This window comes from Stegostoma tigrinum, chromosome 2 (genome assembly GCF_030684315.1).
Source record: "Stegostoma tigrinum isolate sSteTig4 chromosome 2, sSteTig4.hap1, whole genome shotgun sequence".
In the NCBI taxonomy this organism is placed as follows: domain Eukaryota; kingdom Metazoa; phylum Chordata; class Chondrichthyes; order Orectolobiformes; family Stegostomatidae; genus Stegostoma; species Stegostoma tigrinum.
In genome coordinates this window covers 90,178,233-90,185,388 of record NC_081355.1, presented here as the reverse complement: position 1 = coordinate 90,185,388, position 7,156 = coordinate 90,178,233, and the positions used below count along the sequence as shown (strand labels likewise).

The window sequence follows — 7,156 nt, the reverse complement described above, 5'->3', positions numbered from 1 at the left end:
ACGCATACAGACATGCACGCACACTCATGCACACACACACGCGAATACACAGTCAGAGACAAATCTCCCTTGCTACTTCTACTTGCACTTTTAAAACTTACATTGATCTTTCTTTCATCCTCTGAAGCAAGAGTTAATATTCCTTAGATAAAGTGGCTAACTAAAGCATAGGAGTCGAAAACTGGAAATACTGAACGGATGAGTGAATGGTGGTCACAAGTGAAAAAACACCCGTAACCATATCAACACTGGTGCGCTGGTCCGTATATTCCAAGGGGCATTGCTAGAGACAGACTTAAAGATGTTCTGCAGTGTGTTGCATGGTGCGGACCAGTAAATGATAACTCCCTCAAGTGTCTTATCATTTTTTTTTATTTTGCTTCATTGACACAGAATAAATAGATTAATTACTTCTTATAGTACAACAATCACATATTATTTTGGATGGTTGGGGGCATCATGGTTACAACCAATCCTAAGTTGCTCATTAGTAGCCCAAGAAATTTGAAGCACATGATCAAGGCCGACAGGATAATAATAACCCTGATGAAGTGATCACTAACATTAACAATCTCAGTTCTGCTGTGAATATCTAAAACATTAAAACATCCCTTGAATGTCTGTGAAAGAGAAAAAGTATCTGCACTGAACTATTTTTATTGTATTTGAAACATGCCTGTGATTGTGCTATGGATACTTTTTGTTCCATTTAATACATTTTTGACAATAGAATGTGTTATTGCAGTGAAAAGGTAAGTCATTTAACAGGAATTGGCTACGTTGGATTGTTATGAGGCAGTGGTTTCCTAGCCCTCTACTCTTTTCAACTGAAAGTAAAGCTCCCTCAGTACTGTTCCCATCAAACACAGCCAGGACAGGGTCAGCATGGAACTAGCTGCAGAGTAAATCTGCCTCTACACTGTCCCCATCAAACAGTTCCACATTGTTCCTACCCCTCTATACTATGGGAACGCACATATCCTGTTGTAGCATCTGAATGTTTGGACATCAAAAGAAGTCACATCTTCAGAGATGGCGTATATGAATGATTTGATGATCCTCAGGCCTGAGAATAGTATGAGGCAACCTTTAAGTGATACATCATGGATATACTGACAATTCAGGCTTGATAGAAAATGTTAGACCAGTTCTAGGTCTAGAAATGCAGCAAGTCTGCAATGTTTTCCGATACCCACGACTTTTCTGGCAAACGTTCCACATAACCTGCATTTATATAGTGTTCCTAATGTAGTATAACATCCCAAGGTGCTTCTCAATTGCAAATAATTTGGTTCAAACTGATACAGTGGGTTGGAAGGGGCTTGAATCAGTAGCAAAAGTGCAGAGCTTGTGTTAGGGGGCCGAAGAGAATGGCATCAATCTGCCCAAAGTTTCAGTGGGGGAAATTCTGGTCCCTCCAAAACTGAATGTTGGGCTAACACCAGGTTAGGTTGGACTGACACCAGGTCAAGAAAGGTTTTGCAAAGAGGTCATACTCAGGAAATTAATTCATAATATGCAGCATTTCACCACCATTATACTGCTGGCCTGAAGCTGAGTTACTCGGTCTTTAACTTCAGTGATTGATTGAATTGTCTCCACAGCAATGAATGGCTGTGCCACCAAGATAGTCAGGTGGAGAATTGGCTTAAATGAATGACCAGCCTTGGGACGTTTCATTAGTGTCTGGGGTAGGCGGGAGAGTGGCGGGAGAGCAAGGTTCTGGTGAGGAACATTGAATTATCATTAAATAATAGATTAATAACGAGACAATAATGAACTCGAAGGTGTGTTTAGTATAGTTGTTAGTAGGCAAGAGAATGTTTTTGCTTCCCACAAAGAGAGACTGAACAGTCATACAGATCCTGGTGTGCTGAAACCAAGGTAAACAAATATATTAGATTGTATTCTGCTGCCAGTTGACTATTGATACAGCCCACACATTTCCATTTATTTTTAATGACATTTTTGAGTTTATTTTCTGTGGCTCCCTGGGATTCTCTTGAATTCACAATCGCAGCAGCTTTGAAGCAGAACAATGGGAGGTCCTGAGGGAGAAACAAGGCAGGAGTTCATTGACGGTTTTAACAACAGTTTTTAGCTAATCACAGCTTTTCTTTATCCTCGCCAATAATTGAATTAACAATCCATGCTAAAGGCACATTACACAAACTCTATTAAAAGAGCATTAATTTTCCAGGAATGAGTGCGAGTGATAGACTAGTTTATGTTTCTCTGCAAAATATATGAATTATGACAGGTGATTCCCTTAATGACATTTGTGTTTGTATTGTATGAAAATATTTCCTTTAGTGAGAATGTAGAAGTAAAATAGATCTACAAACATGGAAATCTAGGATAAATTAAAATATTGTCTGGCAGTATTAGTAGAATTCAATATGGAGAATTATATTTTATTTACAAGTTTAATCATTTTAAGCATGAATCAAATTATTTTACCGGTCCTTTTTAAAGTCACTGTTTCTTTCATTGAGGATGAACCATTTCTGTGTTTCTTTTTGAATGCCTACACCTTCTTTGCACAGACAATTTAGCTCACACAATAAAACAGAAGGTCAGATTTACAGGGGGCTATGTTTCCCACTCACCCTCACTAAGATGCTCAAGAATTCACCTACGTGAAACCTCGCTTGCCTGTAGCAGTTAAACTCTCTCTGGCCATGAGCTGGCTCAGGATAAGACTTCCACCTCTATCCATGAAAGAATCCTGCCTTGGACCAGCAACTGCACAGTATGTTTGTGTGGAGCCCGAAGGTTGTGGAGTTCAGAGTGCAGGATCCAGTGTTTTGCCAGTGAGGTGGGAGGGACGCTAGTTTTGAGAGACAGAGTAGGAGCTGGGATCTTGGGCCTTAGTCCTATTGGGCACCTCTCTGCTTAACACTAGCCCATCAGATAAAAGCTGCTGAGTTACCATCTTAACATTGGCCTCTTGCTGCCCAGGGTAAATCCTGGGGCCTATCAATTGACCTCAGCGGTGAATGAGCTAGCTGATACCTCCACTGATGCCCCCACCCCTGTTACAGCCAGATTGGGGCAGGTGGGAAGGCAACAGACAGGTTGCACATTGTGAGACCCAGCAACAGCTTTCACTCAGGGGTTTCCTACACAGCAAGTCAAGGGCTGCGTCTGATATAAATACTGGGCCTGCATAGGGTGGTCAGGGTCAAAATCTTCTCCTTATAAGCAGCAGAATGATAGGCAGTGCCCCACCTGTCCTGACTCCTTCTGCCCTGTTGTGTGCTGTTTTCCTCATGGAATGAGAAGTATTACAGAATATGAAAATAGGAGACAGATTTTATTGATCACATAGGCAGCGTTCCCTCTCATTTTCTTTCTGACTGCACGGGGTTCCTAGGTCTGTGCTTCCCATGTTCGCACATGGCTTTCACTAAAGTTGTTGGTGAACTTGCAACGACACAATTCAGTTACTGGGTGTTCCATCCATGTTACCAGTCTCTGATGATGTTAACTGGCAACTGGCCATTTTAGCTTTCAGGTCTTTTGAAAGTCCACAAGCGATCTTTGCCTTCTGCAGTGACATCAAACATTTCTGTTCTTTAAAGCAGCTACACCAACCAGCTGCTCTCTGAATTCCTTGCTCGACTCAGGGTTTGATTTGGTTTGCTTAATTTGAGAGAGACATATTGCATTTTTGGTAAAGGAGCGACCATTCTGACAGCATGTGGAAGCTGATTCTGATTCATACTTCTCAGGATCAGGCCAGTGTTCTCATATCACATTTCACCTTCTCCAGTTTTGATGGCAGCTTCCTTATTCTTCCATTCTCACACCAGTTTTTTATTGAAACACTGAATACTGTCACAGCAGCATAGTTTTATTTTTGGCAGGTTAGCACGTGTTATGACTTTAACTGGAAACCAGCTTCGGTTTGTTCTTTTTTGCAGGAGACCCCTTTCTGCTCTGTCTGTCTTAAACTTGCCAGCACCTTCTTTGTAACGTGGTCTTGATCACTTGCCTTCTGCCATGCATTTACTTATAAAGTGAGCATAACCCTACATGCACATATTTCTGAGCTGAAATATTGAGGCCAACTCTTCATGGAGCTAGGGGCCTAAACATGCATTTATTAGCTGAAAAATGGGATCATTTTATAAGCTGGGTAATTTACAAGCTGCAATCTAAGTTAAGTGTCTGAAGTAAATTGCTGTTCTGTATCACTTCTTTTGAAGATAAATCACTCTAAATTGTTGCTGTTATCAGAGAAAGCTACTTCATAAATTGAAAGTTTCATTCCTAACAAGCAGAAAAGCTACCAGAAATTGTTATGATGCTGTACTTGTACCGTCTCTGTTAATGCAACTTGTTTAAAATGAAAAGGAATGACAGGCAGGGAATAGTCAAATTTGAAGCTGGTAATGCCATTATCAAAAACCTCGAACATTTTTAACAATGGAAAGGGAAAATGCATGTTTCTTCTTTAAACGCATGCATTTAAAATTGGAAAAGTGCTTCGTCATAACGATTCCACCACAGTCTAGCTTCATGTGAAAAGTAGGTCACTTGTGTGGGAACTATGGCACAGCAAGAACCAATACAGCTTCAACACAGAGAGAGACAAAAAGGAGAAAAACAATCTCTTCTTGCATACAAAGCAAATTTTGGAGTTACATGTAGTGTTAATGGTTATTACCAATCTGATGATCTCAGTAACTAATCCATCCTGCCTTTTGCCAATCTCTCAAACATGGCAAGGTAGTTCACAGGATACTGTAACAGACAACAAAATCTTTTAGTTAAAATCAGAAGATCCATTCACCTCGTCCTGTAAGTAAACTCACTGGGTGTAATTCTGACTCTGCCGTAGTGTCAGTAAAACAAGTGATGAGCAGGTATAGAGCCTGATATTAGCTTCCCAGGTAAGTATTTCTGACTTATCATTTCTACCTTGGTATAAAGTCCGCAGGAACTTTTGAGATTCATTCCCAGGGAACAAGTGTGGGAATGGTGATAATGGGAACTGCAGATGCTGGAGAATCCAAGATAACAAAGTGTGGAGCTGGATGAACACAGCAGGCCAAGCAGCATCTCAGGAGCACAAAAGCTGACGTTTCGGGCCTAGATCCTTCATCAGAGAGGGGGATGGGGTGAGAGAACTGGAATAAATAGGGATAGAGGGGGAGGCAGACCGAAGATGGAGAGAAAAGAAGATAGGTAGAGAGGAGAGTATAGGTGAGGAGGTAGGGAGGGGATAGGTCAGTCCAGGGAAGACGGACAGGTCAAGGAGGCGGGATGAGGTGGTAGGTGGGAAATGGAGGTGCGGCTTGAGGTGAGAGGAAGGGATGGGTGAGAGGAAGAACGGGTTAGGGAAGCGGAGACAGGCTGGGCTGGTTTTGGGATGCAGTCGGGGGAGGGGAAGAACTGGGCTGGTTTTGGGATGCGGTGGGGGAAGGGGAGATTTTGAAGCTTGTGAAGTCCACATTGATACCATTGGGCTGCAGGGTTCCCAAGCAGAATATGAGTTGCTGTTCTTGCGACCTTCGGGTGGCATCATTGTGGCACTGCAGGAGGCCCATGATGGACATGTCGTCTGAGGAATGGGAGGGGGAGTTAAAATGGTTCGCGACTGGGAGGTGCAGTTGTTTGTTGCGAACCGAGCGGAGGTGTTCTGCAAAGCCGTCCCCAAGCCTCCGCTTGGTTTCCCCAAGGTGAACATCTGCTTGATATGGAAGGTCATCTTGGGGCCTGGGATAGGAGTGAGGGAGGAGGTGTGGGGGCAAGTGTAGCACTTCCTGCGGTTGCAGGGGAAGGTGCCGGGTGTGGTGGGGTTGGAGGGGAATGTGGAGCGGATAAGGGAGTCGTGGAGAGAGTGGTCTCTCCGGAAGGCAGACAAGGGTGGGGATGGAAAAATAGCTTGGGTGGTGGGGGTCAGATTGTAGATGGCGGAAGTGTCAGAGAATGATGCGTTGTATCCGGAGGTTGGTGGGATGGTATGAGAGAATGAGGGACAGGCCCAGCAGAGGTGGTGGCACAATGATATACATTTGGAAAGGAGCTGTCCCATGATCTTCAACATGGTCTTCAGACCCCATGAGGTTCATTGGCTGTTCACATGGTTTCAAGATTTTAAAATCTGTTAGGAAGTCTGCTGTGTCTTAACCTCACCTGGGAAATTTTGTTTGCATTCTGACTGTATGCTTTTGACCTTTGCTTGCTTGCTATCTATCTGACACACACTTTGATCACTTATCATTCTCAAGTGAGCTAAATTGGCCACTTGATTGGGATGTTAGCAAGCTCTGTTTTTCACGCTTTCTGATGTAACGAGCCGTAACATCAGGGGTTGTTCATGCACTTTAATACAACTTAAAGATTGTTGAACATGAGTTCTGTTTGTCAATTTGATCTGCATGCTGGCTGTTCAAGTAGAATATGTCTAATCAACATAATGTTTTTACCATGTCAAGTTAGTAATGGTCTAATACTCATTCACTGATTTGGGATCGATCAACTCCCTGGGTTAGTTCATTTGAAACAGTAAAAAGACATTACATTATTGGTCAGTGCATTGAACAGAGAGATGGGATGTCATGTTGTGGCTGTACAGAACATTGGTTAGGCCACTTTTGGAATATTATGTTTAATTCTGGTTGCCCTGCTATGGGAACGATGTTGTGAAACTTCAAAGGGTTCAGGAAAGATTTACAAGGATATTGCCAGGATTGGAGGGTTTGAGCTCTCGGGAGAGGCTGAATAGGCTCGGGCCATTTTCCCAGTAGCATCATAGTGTGAGGGGTGAGCTTATAGAAGTTTATAAAATCATGAGGACAATAGCTAGCGTGAATAGCCAGTGTCTTTTCTCCAGGGAAGGCGAGGCCAAAACTGGAGGGCACAGATTTAAGGTGAGAGGGACAAGATTTAAAAGTACCCCTAAGGGGCAACATTTTACACGCAGGGGATAATGCATGTGTAGAATGAGCTGCCTGAGGAAGTGGTACAATTACAACATTTAAAAGGCATCTGAAGGGGTATATGAATAAGAAGGATTTAGAGAGGTATGGGCCAAATGCTGGCAAATGGGACAAAATTAATGTAGAAGGGTCTATTTGCATGCTGTACATCTCTATGGCTCTAAGCTATGATGCAGACATTGCAGTAATCAACTGGTCTCAGTTTG

General features: G+C 42.7%; 1 long non-coding RNA gene across 1 annotated transcript in view; it reads right to left on the bottom strand.

Moving 5' to 3' along the window:
- Window positions 1–453: 453 nt before the first annotated feature.
- Window positions 454–7,156, bottom strand: part of LOC125447706 (uncharacterized) — a 13,283-nt gene continuing 6,580 nt past the window's right edge. Inside the window, exons 2-3 of the long non-coding RNA XR_007246590.1 lie at window positions 4,673–4,749; window positions 454–2,048 (exon numbers count right to left, since the gene is read on the bottom strand). This is a non-coding gene — a long non-coding RNA (uncharacterized LOC125447706). The remainder of the gene's footprint in view (window positions 2,049–4,672; window positions 4,750–7,156) is intronic.